General features: G+C 43.7%; 1 protein-coding gene and 1 pseudogene across 1 annotated transcript in view; both read left to right on the forward strand.

The window, feature by feature from the left end:
- LOC124241658 (dynein regulatory complex protein 8) overlaps positions 1-21,810 on the forward strand; it is a 122,332-nt gene that overhangs the window by 71,238 nt on the left and 29,284 nt on the right. The gene's annotated exons all lie outside the window — the stretch shown is intronic.
- Positions 12,235-12,354, forward strand: LOC124243131 (uncharacterized; annotated as a pseudogene).

Genomic DNA, 21,810 nt, shown 5'->3' on the forward strand with positions numbered 1-21,810 from the left:
TCTTTCGGGGGTGGTTAGGTCATGAGGGTAGAGCCCTCGTGGTTGGGATTAGTGCCCATATAAAAGAGACCAGAGAGCTAGCTCGTCCCTTCTGCCATGTGAGGTTATGATGAAAAGATGGCTTCTAGGAAGTCGGTTCTCACCAGACACCAAGTCTGCCAGCACCATAGTCTTGATCTTCCAGCCTCCAAAACTGTGAGAAATAAATATTTGTTGTTTATAAACACTCAGTTCATGACAGTTTATTATAGCAGGTTGAAGAGACTGAGACAGAAACCCACTCTGACTGAGATTGGAAGAAGATTTGTTAAAGATGTTAAAGGGGAAGTAAGATTTGAGAGAAAGCAGTGGATCTTAGTTACAGGATCTGAAGGGAGTATTCAGGAAAGGTGATTAAAACTTTTAAAAAAATAGTTTTTGAATAGATAATACATTCACATGGTTAAAAATGCAAAGAGAACAAAGTACAGAGGAAAGTCCCTCTAACTCCCTTCTACCAGCCATCCTGAACCCCTCCAAAGTACTAGTAACCAAAGTACTAATTTCTAAGGATCACTCCAAAAGTAGTCTATGCATATACAAGAAAAGGCATATATATTATTTTGTTACCTCCTTTTTTTACTCAAATGGTTGCTTACTTTCATAGTATGGTTCTGTTCCCATGGGGTGGGATCAAACCCATGATGAAGTTCATTTTTATGGCTTCTCAGTAGCATTCAGGAGTCTGGAATGGAGGTACCTTTCCAGTTCAGTCTTACTCTAAAAATATAAATGTCCTAAGTTTGAGTGCATTGGAGGGCATCCCAAAGGGTGTGGGGCCCTAGATAACCCGGTAAACTCTGTCCCAGGCTTTGTAGTTGGGAGTTGATTAATAGGATGGCATTGTGGCGGAAGAATGACACTTGGATTCAGGCCACCCTGTTCAGCACTTAATTGGCTGTTGTGATAAACAAAACCCTTTCTGTATTCCGTATCTTTGGAGGCCAGCTTTGGTTGACTCGATTATAGCTGTCTCTCTGTAGTTCTTATTCTGTTGTCTACGTGAGGTATAAATTTTGCTGTATAGCTACAAAAATTGGGTGCTCGAGGCTGAGGATTGGTGATCTTAGGGAGTGTACTTTCTGGGCCTCTGGGCATATAATTACTGTGGCCTCTGCTTGTGTACCCTCTGTGGCTTCGAGGTTCATACCCCTGCGGCCTCAACCTGTTCTCCTTAACATAGAAAATAGCATATTGGACTCACTTGAAAAGTGGCAGCCCTATTCAGTGTGGAAGACTTCATGCAAATGCCTAACAGAGAACAGCTTATGGCAGTGTCTTCATTAGCTTTGAAAGATAGAGGGGACAAAAACCAAAAGGTATTACTGTGTGCTCAGATGGCTGCAGGCATGTTTGGAAATCTAGCTCCCTTTCCTTATTCTGCTGTGGTCCTGCTCTTCCAGGTTGCATGGGACTAAATAATCTTTACATTTTCTGCAAGTGTATTGTAAGCATATATTTGGAAATAAGTGATTTAAGGAGTAATTATTCCTTATATGCATAAGGAATAAGTGAAAAACTTACCACAGTGGCATTCAAGCCTCTTAGCACACTGGAATGACATTTGTTGTCAGTGAGGGGATACCAGGCTCTTGTATTTCGATGGTCATTCTGTGACTCTGTGACCCAACTCTACTAGTCTAACATGCTGATGACTCTACTCATCTATTTGTATTCTCTCCCTTCCAGATTCTTCTTCCTACTTTGCTACCAACTAATTTAATCTTGACTGTGTGACTTCTACCCCTTTGCTTCTACTTGCTTGTGGCTTCTGATAATTTATGATTCTGCTTACTGCTTTCTCTTTCTTTCTCTCAAATTGTTATTGCCCTTCCATCTCTCTTTCCTCTACATCTCTCTCTCTCTGTATGTCTTCCTTTAAAACTCCCAAGGAAGAAAGAAGGAAAGTCTCTTTGCTCATTTGTCAATATTGGGTAGAGAGCATTTTTGTTGAGCAGAGCTCGTATGAGAGACAACTTCCTGGGCCTTTCTCTTGTAGACCTATAGATGTCATTTTTTGGTTATGTAGCCATCTCTGGTTAAAGAAGCTATGCCTAGGGAGGCAGATCAAATGATATAAAGCATAACAACTTAGACATTAAGAAACTCTCAGGACTGTGGATTTGGCAGCTACCTTAATACCTATCTAGTACAATTATCCCCAAGTCCTGAAGAGGTTGTATAAGCCTAATAGGTCATTCCAAGCCAATTTTCTAGGCCAGCAGTTGGCACTCTGTGATAAGCTCACTGGTTTCTGACCACTCACCTCCCTCCCTGGTCATGCTAGTGATTCATGTCATGCTGGTGGACTGTGGTCAAGATTGGGTAGCCTAATTCTATTTCCTCTCTTGAGCACATAGCTAAACTATAATTTCATGGAATGTAGGTGGAAGTGATGTGTGCCACTCCTAGGCCTGACCCATAAAACCCCCTGATCTGTGGCCCTTCGGGCTTTTTCCCTTATGCCTTGATGCATACAGGCAGAGTGATATTGGAAGCCATGTGTTGAAAATGATGGAATCACAAGATGGAAGGAGCTGGGTCCGCGAATGATTTTTTGGAAGAAAGGCACCTATTGATCAGGAAAACTCATTCTGGATGAATATAAGCCCTCTCCATTACTGTAATATTGAGCCACTGGGTATTGGAGTTTGTTATAGCGGTAGCCATTGTCCTCACAGAGTGACATTATTGAATTTTCTCCACAGGAACCTGAAGAAGGGTTTGGGGCCCCTAGATATCTTGGTGAGCTATGTACTAGGTTGAAGTTGGTTGAGAGGGTGGCCTGTTCAGAGAGGGCTGATGGAGTATAGAAGAGGAGCTATCATTGTTTTGCTACTCCTCTCAAGCATGACATGAAGAATGCTTAAGACTTCCTCCATGAATGACGAGCTATGGATATCAGATACATTTCTGACTTGAGGGAGAGTGAGAAGGGCAATAGGGGTTAGTAACTAGTGGTTCCACCTTGCACACCGAGCAAGTAACTCCACCTTCACTGTAGTCAACCGTAGCAATGGAATTCAGTGTTCTATATATTCTAGATAGAGGGAGTGACAGAAACTTCATCCATTTCATCTACACAGATAGTAAGGCAAGATGTCTGAATCTGTTCTTTCCCTGGGGACGATGAGAAGGACAGGACTGGTATAAGTGCTATTCAAGTGGCTATGAAAGGGAGCAGATTTGGTTACATTAGCAGGGTCCCAAGGAGCATAGGAATTCATTATTTTCATCTTTGAAGGACTCAAACAAGTGTTGAGAGGTGCCGCTGTATAATGCAGTAATGAAACCAGGCCAGAAGCCAGGCTGTTCGTGCTGTGATTCAAGTAAACTTTTGGTTAATTTAAAGGCATCGTAGCTACACCAGCTCCGAACCCATGGCCTTCTCTATTTCACTTTTTGAATTGCAGAGAAGTGACACTCAGATGTCTATTTTTTCTGAGAACTACTGAGGCATTTTGTAATAGTTTCCAGCCTTCCACTAAGAGGCCATTTTACGCCATCTTTTCTTTGCTCACCTTGCTCTGAGTCTTTGTGTCTTTAACGGAAAGCTTATATTTTTTGTCCCTCCTAAGTTATAAACTTGTGAAAGACCAGAGGTATCTAATGTCTGGGTTCTGTAATGCATACCACATGGTCTTTTGTCCATATACAGTGTCAATAATACTAGCAGAGGGCATGTAGCTAGTTGTGCGGATTAGGAAATGAATGTGTAAAGGTGGGTTAGGGGCCATTCAGTGAATGATCTTGTTTCCTTCCCTAAGGATTTTGTTGTATAGGCAATACAAATCCATAAATGAAGAGACGGGATAAGACTAGATTTGGATTTTTTTAAAGAAAACTCTTAGCTACAGCATGGTAGGTAGGTTGCGCGTGGACTAGAGCAGTGGTCCCCTAGGTCTGGATGCACATTAAAATCACCTGGGGAGCTCCTAGAAAATGTGTACACACTGGGGCCGGCCCCGTGGCTGAGTGAGTGGATAAACAAAATGCGGTATATTCAGGTAATGGAAAATTATTCAGTCATAAAAAGGAATGAAGTTTTGATACATGCTACAACATGGATGAAGCTTGAAAACATTATTCTAAGTGAAAGAAGCCAGACACAAAAGGCCATATATTGTATGACATTTACATGAAATATCCATAATAGGCAAATCCATAGAGACAGAAAGTAGATTAGTGGCTGTGAGGAAGTAAGGGGAGAGGAGAATGAGAAGTGACTGCTAACAGGTATGGGGATTTGGGGGAGAGTGATAAAAATGTTCTAGGATTAGATAGTGGTAATGCTTGCTCAAAATTGTCAATATACTAAAAATTACTGAATTATACACTCAAAAAAAATCAACCAATTAAAAAAAGCAAAACAAAACCAGAGAAAACTGATGTCAGTAAAGATAAAAAATCTAAATATACTAAGTTCCATAGAATCAATAGGCAAGTTTTCAAAGAGCTCTCTCACCAAAAGGCTTCAATCTGGATGGTTTCATAGGAGAATTCTATTAGACTTTAAAAAATTTTGGTCCCAATGATACTTAATCTCTTCCAGAAAATGAGAAAAGAAGGAAAACTTCCAAATTCTTTTTCTGAAGTGAATATAATGTTGATACCAAAAGTAATAAAAATTGCATAAAAACACTACAAAACAGTATTATTTGTGAATAGCTATACAAAAATTGTAAATAAAATACTAGCAACAAAATGCAATAACACATTAAAGTAAAATAAGATTTATTCCAGAGTGAAAGAATGAGTTCTGTGTTGGGGAGTGTGTTAATATATTTCATCATATTAATAGATCTGAGAAAGAAAAATCATAGGGATCATTTCTATAGATATTTAAGAGGCATTTGACAGAATTCAACACACATTCATAATTTTAAAGACTCAATGTATTAGTCAGAGTCCTCCAGAGAAACAGAACCAACAGGAGATAGCTAGCCAGCTAGCTAGATATGATGGCTATAGATAAAGATAAGAGATCTATGGGGCCAGCCCGATGGCCCAGTGGTTAAGTTCACACGTTCCACTTCGGCCGCCCAGGATTCACCATTTCAGGTCCTGGGTCCGGACATTGCACTGCTTGGCACGCCATGCTGTGGCAGGCATCCCACATATAAAGTAGAGAAAGATGGGCAAGGGTGCTAGCTCAGGGCCAGTCTTCCTCAGCGAAAAGAGGAGGATTGGCAGCAATTGGCTCAGGGCTAATCTTCCTCAAAAAAAAAAAAGATTTATTATAGAAATTGGTTCATGTAATTATACAGGCCACAAAGACCACAATCTGCCACCTACAACCTGGAGACCCAGAAACGCCAGTGGTATAATTTAGTCTGAGTCTGAAGGCCTGAGAACTAGGGGAGCCAGTGGTGTGAGCCTGAGTCCAAAGGCCCAAGAATCAGGTAGCTGATGGTCTAAGTTCTGGTCTGATGCCTAAGCCCTGAGAACCAGGAGCACCCACCTCCGAGGGCAGGGGAAGACAGATGTCTCCGCTCAAGCAAAGAGAGCGAATTTGCCCTTCCCCTGCCTTTTTGTTCTTCTCAGGCCTCCAACAGATTGGGTGATGTCCACCTGCATTGGTGAGGACACTCTTCTTTACTCAGTCTCCCGATTCAAATGCTAATCCCTTCTGCAGACACCCTCACAGATGCACCCAGAAATCATGTTTTACCAGCTATCTGGCCATCCCTTAGATCAGTCAAGTTGACAGATAAAATTAACTGTCACACTCAATAAAGTAGAACTTGAGGAAAAACTTCCTTACCATGAAATACGTATGTCTCAGCCTAAAATCCAGTTTCTTACTTATTGAGGAAGCACTAGCAGCATTTCCATCAAAGTCAGGAACGAGATAGCATAACTACATTCACCACTAATATTTAGTATTAACTAGAGGTTTTAGCCAATGCAATTAGACAAGTAATAATAGAGGCATAAATATTGGACAAGAAATCATAGAAGGTAGAAAAGATAAAAGACAAAAGAAAACTATCTCTATTTGTAGATATGATATCATGAAATATCTGAAAAATCCAAGAGAATCAGTGGAAAAACTACTACAAAGAAAAAGAAAACTTAGGGACTGGCCTCGTGGCATAGTGGTTCAAGTTCTTCACACACTGCTTCGGCGGCCCGGGTTTGCAGATTTGGATCTGAGGTGCAGACCTGCTCCACTCATCAGCCATGCTGTGGAGGCATCCCACATATAAAGTAGACGAGGATTGGCATAGATGTTAGCTCAAGGCTAATCTTCCTCAGGCAAAAAAGAGGAGGATTACCAACAGCTGTTAGGTCAGGGCAAATCTTCCTCACAAAAAAAAGAAAAAACTTAATAAAGTAGTAGGAAATAAAATTAATATACAGAAATCAAGAGCCTCAACTATACAAACCATGACCAGTTAGATGATACAATGGGAGAGAAGACTCAACCACAATAACCAAAAAAAACACGGAAATTTATAGACTTAAATATAACCAAAAAAATACAAACACTACGTTAGGAAAACCTGAAAGATATAAAAATAGACTTGAACAAGGCAGTACACTCTTTGACATCAGTATTAAAAGGATCTTTTCGGACACCATGCCTTCTCAGAGAAGGGAAACAATAGAAAGAATAAACAAATGGGACCTCATCAGATTAAAGAGCTTCTTCAAGGCAAATGAAAACAGGATTGAAACAAAAAAACAACCCACTAACTGGGAAAAAATATTTGCAAGTCATATATCTGACAAAGGCTTAATATCCTTAATATATAAAGAACTCTCGCAACTCAACCACAAAACATCAAACAACCCAATCAAAAAATGGGCTGGAGACATGAACAGACATTTCTCCAAAGAAGATACACTGATGGCCAATAGGCACATGAAAAGATGCTCATCATCGCTGATCATCAGGGAAATGCAAATCAAAACTACACTAAGATATCACCTTACACCCGTTAGAATGACAAAAATATCTAAAACAAATAGCAACAAATGTTGGAGAGGTTGCGGAGAAAAAGGAACCCTCATACACTGCTGGTGGGAATGCAAACTGGTGCAGCCACTATGGAAAACAGTATGGAGATTCCTCAAAAAACTAAAAATAGAACTACCATACGATCCAGCCATCCCACTACTGGGTATTTATCCAAAGAGCCTGAAGTCAGCAATCCCAAAAGTCCTGTGCACCCCAATGTTTATTGCAGCACTGTTTACAATAGCCAAGACGTGGAAGCAACCTAAGTGCCCATCAACAGACGAATGGATAAAGAAGATGTGGTACATATATACAATGGAATACTACTCAGCTGCAAAACAGAACAAAATCATTCCATTTGCAATAACATGGATGGACCTTGAGAGAATTATGTTAAGTGAAATAAGCCAGCGAGAGAAAGATAATCTGTGTATGACTCCACTCATATGAGGAATTTAAAACTATGGACCAAGAACAGTTTAGTGGATACCAGGGGAAAGGTGGGGTGGGGGGTGGGCACAAAGGGTGAAGTGGTGCACCTACAACATGACTGACAAACATTAATGTACAATTGAAATTTCACAAGATTGTTACCTATCAATAACTCAATAAAAAAATAACAATAAAAAAATAGACTTGAACAAATGGAAACACATACCATGCTTTTGGATAGGAAGGCTTGAAATCATAAAGATGTCAAGTAATCCTAAATTAATTTATAAACTTAACACAATCCCAGTTAAAATACCAACAGATCCTTTCTAGAGCTAGACAAGTGAATTTAATGTTCATATGAAAAAATAAGGAAGAATAGCCAAGAAATCTCTGATAAAGAAGAGCAAGGAGGTCAGATAAGCTTTATTTGATATTAAAACAAATTATAAATCCTTTACAATTAAAAGAGTGTGGCATAACAGACCAATGAAATAGAACAGAAAATCCAGAAATAGTCCCAATACATATGAGAGTTAATATATGATATGGGTGACATCTCCAATAAGTAGGGAAGAGAGAGACTTAACTGGATAGTCATTTAAAAAATTATGAAATTAGTTCTGTACTTCAAGTTGTATACTAAGATAAAGTCTTTTTGCAACAAAAATTTAAGTCTAAAACATAAAATTTCATAAGTATTAAAAAATCTATGGGTGAATTTCTTTATGAACTTGGAGTGGGGCAAATGACTCAAAACAAAATCCAGAAGTAAAAAGGCAGACACATTGAGCCACATTAAAAAAAAAAAATTCAAGTTAAAAAAAAACTTAAAAGTTCAAGAGATAAATAACTTGAGAAAATCTTATATTGCAAATAGCTAATATCCCTAATATATAAAAGATGTAACTCCTTAAAAATATCTGATTAACCAGAAATCTTCATTCTTTGACCATGGAGAAAAAAGGAATTTATTATGCCGTTATTTTAACATTTAATCTTTTCAGTGTTTTTAAAAACATTTTATTTTGAAATTAATTTTAGAGTTATAGAAATGCAAAAAATAGTACAGTGTTCATGTGTGTCCCTCAGCGAGCTTCCCCTCATGGTCGTGCTTATATAATCATAGCACAGCTATCAAAACTGGGAAATTAACACTGGTTTGAAACCATGAACTAAACTAAGGATCTTACTGCACTTTCACCAGCTGTGCCTGGATCTCCCTTCTCTCTTCCGAGGTCCAGTGCAGAATCCCTTCTTGCCTTTAATTGTCTGGTCTCTTTATAAAGTCCTCCAATCTGAGACAGTTCCTCAGTCTTTCTTTCCTGAGTGTGATGCTTTTGAAAAGTCCTGCTCAGTGACTTTGTGGAATGTCCTCCGTTTGAGTTTGTCAGACATTTTCTCACGCATTGGTTGTGGTGATGCATTTGTCTAGAATGCCATAGACGTGATTTCGTGTTCTTCTCAGAGCATCGTGTCGGGGGCACTTGTTGTCGAAATGTCTTATTACTGATGATGTTCCCTGATCACTTGGTTCAGAGAGTGTCTGCCAGCTTTCCCCACTATGTTATTACTTTTCCCCTTGTAATTAGTAAATATCTTTGGAAAGATACTTCAAGACCATGGAAATATGCTCTATCTCCTCAAACTTTGCCCACTGATTTTAGCATCCATTGGTTGCTCTTGCTCATAACAATGACTGCTGTAGTGTTTACCAAATGGTGTTTTGGTGTTATTCTTAAAAGGAAAGCCCAGGACAGGGAGCTTTGTGTTTGTTTGTTCTGTTTAGGCACTGAGCAGCCATTTGGCAATGTTGAATTTGGAATTATTTAGAACTTTCACAACAATGAAAAATGTTTTAGTCAATTAATTTAGTAAACATTGATTAATCCATTGTTATAACCAAAACATCTCAGTGAAGTCTACAGAAGGCAGGGTGGTTCTGGTTTGTATCTGAGTCGTCTTCTCTGCCTCTACTTTCCACCTCAAGTCCCACTCACCACCATGATTGTTCTAGAAGAAGTTCTTGCAAAGAGGCCGAGAGACAGATGCTCAGGACCAGCTTCCACTTTTGCTCCATACGGGTTATGTCCCTAGAGGGTGCGTCAAATAGCTTCTCCAAGTTCTCGTTTCCTTCTTTTTAAAATGGGGATTCTAATACAGATTGATGTGAGAATTAAATGAATGAATGTATATGAAAGTATTGTTTAATCAAAAGGCACTTTTCAAGCTATAAAGTGGTCTGCAAATTCATTTATTACTCAACAGAGACTTACTGAGTCCTGCTAAGCGTGAGCTCCTTCCAGGTGTTGGAATAGAGCAGTGAAAGGCCTCTGTCCTCGTGGAGCTTATATTTTAGAGGGAAGGGGCGGACAATATACAAGGAAACAGATAAATAAAGATAATTTCAGAGAGTAATAAGTGCTGCAAAGTAAACAAAACAGGGTGATGTAATAAAATGTGCTATAAGGAAGATAAAATAGGATGATGTATTAGAGAGTGAGGGTGGTTGGGTGGGAGGAGACATTAGGTGTTCTGGTCAGGGACGTTTTCTCTGGAGGTGGCTTTTGAGTTAAGATCTTTCAGATGAGAAGGAGGCGGGCCTGTGAAGAGCTGGGGGAGAGCACACAGGAAGGCCGTGTGCTGGGGAATAGCAGGAGGACAGGTCCCTGTGCTGTAGTCAGCCCTGTGAGGTCCAGCCCAGAAGGCTGCAGGGCCAAAGCACGGAGCGCGTGTGGGCCCTGAAGAGGAGTTTAGGTTATCAGCGCAGTGGGAAGCCGCTGGAGGGCCTGAAGCAGGGGAATCACGTGATAGGATTTCCATTTTGAAAGATTGTTCTGGCTGCTGGAGCAGAATGGATTGAGGAGGTTGGTGAGAACAGGAGAAGACTCCCTGAGCGTACTGCAGTGGTCCAGGCAGCAGAGAGTCGGGCCACAAGAGGGTATAATTATTGTGATTGTTATTGTTATGGGCTGAATGGTGTCCCCCCAAAGTCATGTCCCTGATGCCACTACCTCAGAATATAACCTTATTTGGAGATAAAGGCTTTAAAGAGGTGCTTAAGTTACAATGAGTGCATCAGGGTGGGCGCTAACGCAATCTGACTGGTGTCCATGTAAGAAGAAGAAATTTGGACACAGACACCAGGGATGTGCACACAGAGGAAAGACAACGTGAGGACACAGTGAGAACACAGCCGTCTGCAAAGCCAAGGAGAGAGACCTCAGAAGAACCCACCCTGCCAGCACCTCATCCTGGCTTCCAGCCTCCAGAACTGTGAGAAAATACATTGCTGATGTTCAGGCGCGCAGTCTGTGGTACTTTGTCACGGCAGCCCAAGCAGCCCCCTACTGCTAGGACAGTGATGCTGGCGGGGCAACCTCAGCGCGCCGCTCATCGTCACCGAAGTTGGGGCGGGGAGGCAAAGACGGCATTAAACGATGTGCTACCCCCCAGGAGTGTCCGAGAGGGTGTAAGGCTTTTTCTGTGACACACAGCAGATCCGGAGTTCTCCCTTCGGGAGCTGCCGCCTCTGGCACACGGGACTGTATGGGAAATAACACTGTAACAAGTCAGGACCGGAAGCTCTCTGGAAAGCAGATTTTAGTGGTGGAAAAATGATCCTCACTCGAGAGGGACCTGTGGGAAGACAGGCCTTTTTCTGAACAGAATAATTCTGCTGAATAAGGAGGTTGAGGCATTATTTCGGTTTCATTTCATGGTTTTGCCACAATAAGGTTAATCTGTGAAAAACGCCTTCCACAAGGACAAGGCCTTCATTTTGTTGTCTGCTGTGCTGTAAATGGTACAGGGCACATAGTAGTGTTTGATAAATATTTATTAAATAAATGAAAATCGTGTTAAATCCTGCTTTTGTGCCTTCTTAGAAATTTTTGAATTACTTTTAATATTCTCCTACGCTTAGGGAACATCAGCTGTGCCACAGAGGAGGTAAAACCTTTGCGCTGCCCTCCCTTAGCCTGCGCCAACGCCCTGGATCACGGCTTCCCGCCGCCGCTGCACCTTACACTGCCCTAGGTGGGAGGACGCGCGGCCAGCTCGAGGGCACTGGCTCCGCCTTGTGTCAGGAGCCCGGTACTGCACCCGCGGGCACCGGACCTTCCCCCCCGCCTCCACCAGCCGGCTGCCTGGCCAAAGGTTCGAGGAGGTGCAGATGCCGCGTGCAAACCGAATGACGGCGCCGCTGTGGGGCAACCTTACTGGGACTCACTTTGCGCCCCCCTTTACTGCTCTCTCCATATGGTGCAGGTACAGAGGCAGAGTCTTAGTATTTAACCATAAAGCTTTGCAGTTAGTTTGCAGGTCTTATATAAGACAACAGTTGCCCTGACAAAGGAAGTGAAATGTCTCTGCAGATTTCAAAGACTATATGAAACAGTTGATTTTCATTTTCTCTGAAATCCTAGCAAAATCAAGGGTAGTTAGAAAATCCCATAAAATCCACTTAAAAGGGAGAAAACCTTTTTCAAAAGGAAAAAAGACTTTTTTACAAGTCATACATTCGATTTTTGTTTTGTATACGTGGTGGAACACCGGGCGAGTTGGTCCTCAGCCCGCTAGCTCGGGAGGTGGCCCTGTGCAGAGCCGGCAGGGCACGCGCCGCTGGAGGGCTGCGAGCGCAGAGCATCGGTGGTGCGCTGGGCCCACATCCTGCCGGCTGTACAGGCTCCCAAGAGCTGGGGGTTAGTTTCCAGGAATTCTGCAAGCCACTGTTAAAAACTAATTTATCTAAAAAAGAAATTATCTGAACATACAAGTAAATCACATTAAAAACAAAGGTGCTCACTTCGGCAGCACTTACGCTAAAATTGGAAGAGTACGGACGTTAGCCTGGGACGAGGTCAGCACGGCCGCTGCACAAGGGGGACACGGAAACTCAGGAAGCCGTCTATACTTTTTCAGGGCGTTCTGTATAAAATTCAAAACAAATGTTTTTATTAACAATGAAAACATAGGGGCTGGCCCATGGCCCAGTGGTTAAGTTTGCCCGCTCTGCTTCTGTGGCCCAGGGTTTCCCTGGTGCGGATCCTGGGCGCGGACATGGCACCGCTTGTCAGGCCACGCTGGGGCGGCGTCCCACATGCCACAACTAGAAGGACCTGCAACTAAAATATACAACTATGTACCGGGGGGATTTGGGGAGAAAAAGCAGGGGAAAAAAACATAGCAAAGTTAATAAGTGATGCGGGGTCGGTGAGCCGAGGAGTCGAAAGAAAGATTTCTTGGACTTTCAAGGTCTGGCAGTGGTGCTCTTTTATTTAGAGAATAGTACAGAATAGCATGGGGACAGGACCCATGGGCAGTGAAGAGCTGCTGCCGCTGCTGCATGGGGACAGGACCCATGGGCAGACAGGACCCAGCAGTCAGAGCTCCTGCTGCTGCCCTGAGTTGAGGGTTAGGGCTAAATTTATAAGGCATGGGTACGTGACTTATTTTTACTGGAAAAAGAAAAGATGATGTAAAAAGTCATTAAATGATTTCAGTGCAGATGGGGTCTGGTTATTGTGTGGTCATATAACTTTAGATACGAATCTGGCCATATAGATCGGCATGTAGGTGAGGATGCCCTGGGCTTCTCTCCCTGGGGCAGCCCTAATTCATACCATAAAAATCCACCAGATCATATAGTTTGGCATGTAGGCCAGGTCACCTTGGCTTCTCTAGCTGGGGCAGCCTTAATCCACATCAATAAGTACTCGTGTACCACTTCCTACTCACTGTGCTGCATTTTGCTCTCGTCGGTGCTCTGGAGATGCTCGGGTCTGGTGTGTGTGTGGTGGAGATGCCACCAATGGGAGGCTGCTGGCTTCTCTCTCCAGCCCCTCCTTGAGTGACTTCAGATTGGTAGCTTGAAATTGGCCACGGTGGTGTGCTTATACAATGAAAACACAGATGCTATTCAGCAGGGCTGCTTCCTCTTGAGGAGCTGGTTGATGACCCACACCCGTGGTGTGCAGATGAGTTTATTCAGCCTTTTCTCTCTGCTCTCTTCCCAGAACCTGGCAAAAAGACCTTAGACGAAAGTGTTACAATTTAAAAACTATTTTAATTTTATTTTACTACATTGACTTCAGTAAATTTTTAAATAGTTGTTTTAAAATGTTACTTTAATAATTTTAAATACTTTAACAACTTTAATATTAAAATGGTTTTAAAAGTGACTTTAAAATAATTTTTAATCATTTCACTTGATTCAAAAATCCCATCTAGTAGAAGTAAAATAGGTTAATCAGCCTTAATATTACATATAATTGTATCAATTTATTTCATATTTTTGTTTAATTTTCTAGTTCTTATCTAATATCCTGTTATTTCTATTTCCGAACTTCTTTCTTTTATTTTCATCATTAAACTTTGGAATGTCTATGCCTTGTCTCCTCCTAAAACTATATTTCCACCTCTTTCAGCGATTTTCCTTTCCAGTCCTCTTCCTTTCTAGGGCACTCCCTTGCTCACAGTAGTGGCCTGTCTTTGCTGGCTCTGTCTTCTCACCCGTCTCCTTTCTCTCAGCTCGCCTTTGGGAGCCGCCCTGCTCCTGTGGTGGGAGGTGGGAGTGTCGGCTGCACGGCTTCCGCCAGATCGCCAGGGCCCGGCTCTGGCCAGCAGCCGCGGGAGTCCTTCAGGCCCCTGACCCCTCCTGCTGCGTTCCCACGTCCCGGGTGCCAGGATTGTAATGTGAGGAGCTCAGGGGTCGGGTCGTTTGGTCTTCTGTGCCTCCGGCCTTGTATTTCAGCACCTGGGAGAACTAGAGAGGCTCTGGGTCACCTTGCTTCTGCTGTAATTTCCCTCCCATCTCCTCCCCTCCCCCTCTTTAGGAAGTTGGGAGGCCTGATGAAGTAAACTCGTCTCATTCCGTTAAGATTTGGGAAGAAGAGACTAATTGTATTTAAACATCACCTCCCTTCCCCTCCCTCATTTTCCCTCCAGTTCTTTTCTTCTCAGTTTCTCTCTCTGTGGCCCTTGATGGGCGATGCCGTCTACCGATGGCTGCGGGCAGGCGCCTGCCTGGGGAGACGCCTTCGTGGCAGAGGTCCATCTGAGCGCTCCACGGGACCTGCCGCTCATCTTTGGAGCTGGAGCTCAGTGCTCACTAAGAGTCAGTCCTGAAAACCAGCTCTGACCCCCCCCCCCAGCCGGGAACCGTCCATGGTGCTGCCTCCCTCAGGTCTGGTGAGGATGAAAGGGGCTGCTTCTTTCCCATGCACTTTTCTTTCACCCCGAGGAATGGCAGACTGATATCCAGCCTCATCTCAGCTTGTACTTCATGAAACAGAATATTTTAGATCTCTCCTGGTTGCCAAGCTTTCAATTTTAAATGCTAAAGTACTGAGGGAAAAATAGTTGTAACTAATATATTTTATTGTGAAACGGAGGGTTAAGACATCTTAAAAATCAACTTTTCAAGGCAAAATGACAAAAAATAGGATAACACAAAAGAGAAAATTGCTTTTCGTTTGTTGTTGTTGAGGAAGATTGGCCCCTGAGCCAACATCTGTGCCAGTCTTCCTCTGTTTTGTATGTGGAATGCCACCACAGCATGGCTTGATGAGTGGTGTATAGGTCTGCGCCCAGGGTCTGAACCCGCCAACCCTAGGCTGCTGAAGCGGAGCCTGCGAACTTAACCACTACGCCACCAGGCCAGCCCCAAGAGCAAATTGTTTTATAAATAGTTTATATGAGGCAGGATTTCTGTTATCATTTCTTATTACTTTGGTTTTGATTGCTGAGAATGAAACATGCCTATTTTTTTAATAAAAGCTTTTGATTTAAAAAACTTCAAACTTATAGACAAGCAGTGAGCAGCATGCTGGACTTGTGTGTTTCCCTGGGAGCCGCCAGTTATTCATGTCTGGCCACATTTGCTTTTGCTCGCACGCTGCTCTCTCCAGGTTTTCCCATATATATACACATTTATGCATTTTATTATTATTTTCATTTTGCTGGAGTATTTGAGAGTACGTTGTAGACATTGCGAACTTTTCTCTGAAATACTCCAGTGTGTTTCTTCTGAGAACGAGAACGTGCTCTGACATAAACCAGTTTTATATGTATGTGTTTTTAAAAATCCTCTGAGAATCAGAGCACTTGGAGAGAACTTTAAGAAGTCATTTGGGGGCCGGCCCCGGGGCCAAGTGGTTAAGTTCGCACACTCCGTTTCGGTGGCCCAGTGTTTCACTGGTTCGGATCCTTGGCTGGGACATGGCACCACTCATCAGGCCATGTTGAGGTGGCGTCCCTCATAGCACAACTAGAGGGACCTACAACTAGAATACACAACTATGTCCTGGGGGGCTTTGGGGAGAAAAAGAAGAAAGAAAAAAAGAAAAGGAGATTGGCAACAGTTGTTAGTTCAGGTGCCAATGTTTGGAGGAAAAAAAGTCATTTGGCTCATTCCTCTGACTCTTGAGAGTAAATTCCTCAACAGTACAAAATTGATGTTTTCCGGAGTGATACACAGACACTCCCATGGGCCAGGCCTGTAACATAAATGTGTGAATCAGGAGTATAGGACAGGGTAGGGGAGGAAGACATTTCCTCTACCCACTCTGGGTCCTTCTGACCGGAGAATGAATTAAATTCACATGAGACAGAATAACAGGAGAAAATTAAACAAAGCTTTATAACATGTACACATAGGAGAGGCTCAGGCAAACTGAGCAACTCGCCAAAATGGCCGAAGCCACCACCTTAAACATCGTCTTCGGCTAAACACAAAGGAAGATGTTGGGGGTGAGGGGGAGTCAGTTACGGGAGATTACCAGAAAAGTACAGTAAACAAAAGATTATTATGCAGATTTAAGTCCTTGCCTTCTGCATTGATTAAGAGTTTCTAGAGATAAGGTCATCTTCCTTCTTCCTGGTACAGAGAGGGAGACACCTTTACAGATGGAGATTTCCTTTACAATGTAAATGTTTCTTAACAAAGGGTAAGTAAACTCTGCTTTTCAGAGTGTCTTTCCTGCCTGCAGTTTTTTTAAAAGTAACCAGCCCAAAATAATCCTCATGCCAAAGAGACATATCTTGGGATGGCCAATTCCAGTGCCCCACAACAGTTTCATGACATGTATGTATGCCCCATCTAAACAGATAAACCAACACTGTGCTGAACAAAACTTTATCTGAGGGCCACTTTTGCCCCTTGGGTCATCAGCTTATGACCCCAGGATCTATCTTCAGGGTTCCCGTGGGGCAGGATATCCATAGCTTTCTTTAGAAGCACCTTGTGATAGTCAGGAAGTTCTCCTTTAAGTCTAACTAACTAGTCAATTGAGATTTATGAGAGGAAGCCATGTGCAGTGGTTAAGAGTATGGACTCTGGCCTATGTGTGTTGGAATCTGTTTCCACTATTTACTAGGATCTTGGGAAATTACCTAACCTGTCTGTGGTTCAGTTTTCCTCATCTGTAAAATCATGGTACCTACCTCGCAGAGCTGTTGTGAGCAGTCAGTGGATAAGGATAATTAAAGCACTTTAAAGTAGAGCCTGGCACACAAAAGAAAACTCTGCATGCCTGCGTTCTGTCGGTGCTAGCCTGACAGCCTGGAGATATTTCTTCTCACATCCCTACAGATCGTGATCGTGGCGTAAGGGATGCGAGCACTATTCTTTCTAGAAGGCTTAGAGGAGATGTCCATTCCTAAGCCTGAAAGCTGACTGGTCTACTTTTCTCATCTTGTGACAGGCTCTGTTCCTGTCCTCATGCCCTTTTTCTCCTTATCCCTCTTGTCAGACCTCCACAGCTCCTGAGATTTCCCTGGTCCGGAAGGAGTCATTGCTTGAACGTCTTGGCCATATGTGACCCTAGGCAAGTTAATTAACATCTTGGGATTTAGTTTCCTCATCTGTAAAATGGAGGTAATAGCAGTACCCACCTCCCAGGGCTGTCGTGCAACTTGAATGAGTTGATACACGTGCTGTTCTATAAGGTGCCTGGCACACAGTGAGTGCCGTCTAATTGTGAGCCATTAGGTCTGATGTGCCTTCTCTGTGGTAGGCATATTCCTCAATTGTGCATTCTGTACTTGTGCTCCAAACTTTCTTACCACCAGCACTCTTTGGGGGGTTTCTCTTCCCCCTGCCCTGCAAGTGCCGTAATTAAGATGACCAGTGGTCTTCTTTTTGTCCAAATCTAAGATCTTCTTGTTCTCTTAGCCTTTCTGTAATATTTTTAACAGTAGAGATCATCTTGCAATGAGGGGTTAGGGCAGGGGGCAGTTACCCGGGTTATGGGAGGAAGAGAGGGAGACGGAGACCAGGAGGGAGGAGGGGGCGAGGAAGAGAGGGAGATGGAGACCAGGAGGGAGGAGGGGGCGAGGAAGAGAGGGACGTGGAGACCAGGAGGGAGGAGGGGGCGAGGAAGAGAGGGAGACGGAGACCAGGAGGGAGGAGGGGGCAAGAAGGCAGCATGGACTGATCCATGGGTTAGTAGAGAGCTAGTCATGGCAGGATTTTGCAGAGGGATGGAGGGGGTGAGTGGGAAATGGGTTGGCAGTTAACCAGATAAGTAATTTAGAAGAAGTCTTGTGATAACAAAAGGCAGCTGAGAGATAGAATGGTTGGAGGTGGTAAGGCAGCTGTCAGAAACTTTTTCAAGATAAGGAAGATATCTGAATATTTTAAGGCAAAAGAAGAAGCAACTAATAAAGGAAAGAATGAAGATGCTGAGAGGGAGAGGCAAGTCGGTGGAGAACAAGAGCCAAGACCGGAACGAGGAAAAGCTTTCTTAGGGAAGCGCACTTTTTACTCCTCCAAGGCTGAGAGGTTAAGGAAGGAGGCATGTATGTTCTTCTAAAGTGGTATACAGGGAGTGACTGCAAGGGTGGGGCTCTGGAGTGAATGTTGAGCCCCCAAATCCATATTGAAGCCTCAACCCTCAATGTGATGGCATTTGGAGGTGGGGCCTTTGGGAGGTGATTAGGTTTAGATGAGGTGGTAAGGGTAGAGCCCCCATGATGGGATTAGGGTCCCTAAAAGAAGAGGGAGACCAGTCTCTCTCCCCTTCCACCATGAGGGATATAGCAAGAAGGTGGTCATCTGTAAGCAGGAAGGGCTCTCACCAGACACCAAATCTCCTGGTGCCTTGAGCTCAGGCGTTAAGCCTTCAGAACCGTGAGAAGTCCAGGTCTGTGGTTTAAGCCTGTGGTACGTTGTTACAGCAGCCTCAGCTGACTAAGCAGGCAGTATGAGGGTTAGTGATGGTGTGCAACCTAAGCGGTTTCATCTGCTCAGTGAAGTAGGTAATCAGGTCTTTGGGGTCTTCTGCTGAGACTAAGGGGGTCAGTGCTTTGGAGCTTGAGGCAAGAGATGATTCAGAATAACTGTTTTGGGAAGTTTGCTAGGGAATCAAAGGAGATGAATGAAAGGATTCGTTCTGCAACGTCCAGGACACTTGATGCTGGATGGTGTGAATTTGTATTGGGCCGTGGTTTTTTTGCTGTTTTCTTCCCGCAGTGCTTTGCAGGAACAAAGAAAGTGAAAATTAGAGATATTCAGGCTTAAGGACTAATAGAGCAGGCAGGATGAGAGGTTAAGGGGCGCAGAACCCGGGATGATGACAATGGCAATTTCGAGTGTTGACTGCAGAATATTGAGCAACCATGTGTCAATTCATTAACTGCTAAACACAGCTGCGTGAGTGAGTCCAGGTGAAACCAGCAGAGGGACCATCCATCCAGCCCACAGAATTGTGAAAAATAAGAAGTCATTGTTGTTTAAGCCCCTAGTTTGGGGCAGCTTGTTAAGCAGCAATAGAAAACTGCAGTGCTCTGCCGCGTGTTGACTAACTGCAACAGGAAGCCCGAGGGAAGGGGACTGGGCAGCAGCAGAGGTCAGTCCCTGGGGGAGATGGAGCAGAGTAGAGAAGAAAGGAGAGGGATTCTGGGGCACACAGAAAGTATCCAGTACATTAGGTAAAGTGCGGGTTTTAGAACGTGAGAGCAGATAGGGCTTCCTGTCTTGAAATATGGGCGCCTGGAGAGGCCAGTTGTGGTGGTAGTGACTGGTAGGTAGAGCCCAGAAGCAGTTAAGGTGGTCTTTGTCTTCCTTCCCATTCACTCTCAGCACAGGGCCTTGCCTCGTACTACACAGAGTAAAGAGAAGTCTTCATGTGGGAATTTCTTCATCACCCATTCCCAAACCACAAGCTAGGGTCACAGATAGGAATTGCACGATAAGACTTGAGGTAAAAGATGTGTCACATTTCTTTATTTTCCTAAATCCAGTCAAGTTCCGTTTCCCTCTTTGCCGAGACCACTGAAAAGTGGCTCCCTCTCTTCCTCTGTTGTTTTATGCTGGGTCCCCAAGTCTACTGCAGCCTTTAGGAAAAACAGGCACGAGGAAACCACGGTGCTGATGAGACGTCTGGGCCTGAAAGCAGGGGCAGCATCCCCTCCCTCAGTGCCAGGCTCACCACAGGGCCCCAACCACAGCATCCAGAGCACAGGGGAAGAATGGCGTCAATGGGAGGGGATGGGTGAGTTAGCAGGCTAGTTTCAAGGTGCACAGGGTGATTGCTTGAGTTACTGTATTATTCTTTAGGCCACTGTGGATTCATCAGCAAAGAATCTTTACCTTTTTCTTATATCAGTCAGGCCTTTGTGTTTCAGGACTAGAGAGAAAGGTTCCCTGAGCTTGGAAGATGTCTCTCAGGCTTTGTTTTCTGTGGTCCACTCAGGCAAAGGGAGACAGTCTAGCTCCATTCACTCAGAGGAGAAGAGCACAGTGAGGGTTTTTCAGAGGGAAGTGGAGAGAGGCATTGGGTAAAATTTCCTGAGACTGCAAGGAAGAACCTGAACCTCTCACAAGCAGCAGCTCCCAGCTGCGGGACCTCAGATGGGATGGCTGTGTGGCCGCTGAGCACAAAGCACCTGGCCCAGCCCTTCCCACCTCCTCAGGAAACCCCGCGCTCGGTTAACCATGCCCTCATCAGCCTTCTTTGCACTGGCTCATTCCATTAGCATCAAAGCATGCTCACATCTTTCTGGTCTTACATTTTTCAAATCTTCGTGACAGCATGACCCCTTCCGGACAGCCCTTCCTTTCCTTCACTTCAAAGATCGTCCTCTTCCACCCATGCAGTTGAATTTCTCCACCACCTTCAACTGAAACTCCCCTTGTCAAACATCATAACTGATTTCCTTCTTTACCAAATCCAGTGGACATTTCTCAGAACTGAGTGACTTGAGCTCTCAGCAGCATCTGACACCAAAGGTGACTCCCGCTGTTTTCCAACCCTTTTCCTTGGCTTCCACGACACCACCCTCTCCTGGATTTTCACTTACCCTCCAGCTCCTCTTCTCTGTGTCTAATGCAGGTTCCTCTTCCTTAGACCATTGCTTCACTGCGGCTACTCCTCAGAGTTCTTCCTGGATCCTTGTCTCTTCCAACCAGTACACTTCTTGGAGGAGCTCTTCTGCTCCCATGTCTTCTGCTCCCAGACCTGTGTCTCTATCCAGAGCTTTCTCCTGTGCTTCACACCCTTACACGTGTCCAGTCTGCAGTTTGACGTTACCCAACTTACAAGTTAGTAAGTTAGCCTGTGACTGTTTCATGGGTGTTGGCAGAAGACATGAGACTCCTGGGTCAGTGACAAAGGACTTCATTTAAATAGTTTAAAGTTTTGCGGAGAGTCAGAAGGGGGATTGATTATGTTGCTGACACAACGCAATGTAGTTCTAATTTTTTCTTTATGCACCTCTCTTCTCAAAGTCTTGACTCATGATGGCTATTCCCTAGAAAAGCACTGTCCAAAAGGAGCATTATGTACATAATTTTATATTTTCTGGTAGCCACCTTAAAAGAAAGTAAAAGAGAAACAGGTAAAATTAATTTTAACAATATGTTTTATTTAACCCAATATGTCTAAAATATTATGATTTCAACATGTGATCAATTTAAATATTATTAATGAGATATTTCACTTTTTTCATACTAAGTTTTTGAAATCCATGTGTATTTTACCGTTACAGCCATTTCAATTCAGATCAGTGCCATTTCACATGCTCCACAGCCAGGTGGCAGTAGCGGCTACCATATTGCACAGCACGGGCCTCGAGCTTCTCTTTTCCCCAGGGTGCCTCCCTGAAATTCCAGCCTGTAAGGGCCTCCAGGCCTCCCTGTCCTCCTTTCCTGCCCTCCCTTCCGTATGGAAGTTAATGCAGCCTTTGTTTTTGCCCTCTGATTCTGGAGTTTAAGTGGTTCTCTGACCCCCATAACAGAAGGCCTGGAAGGTTATGGAGGGGATGAATCTGTGAATACTTTTCAAGTCATATTTTGTGTCCCTGCCTCGTTTACTATTTATTCTAACATATACAATAGCCACTCTGATGTCACGACAGCATATTTACCTCATGGT

This window comes from Equus quagga, chromosome 7 (genome assembly GCF_021613505.1).
Source record: "Equus quagga isolate Etosha38 chromosome 7, UCLA_HA_Equagga_1.0, whole genome shotgun sequence".
Taxonomy (NCBI): Eukaryota; Metazoa; Chordata; class Mammalia; order Perissodactyla; family Equidae; genus Equus; species Equus quagga.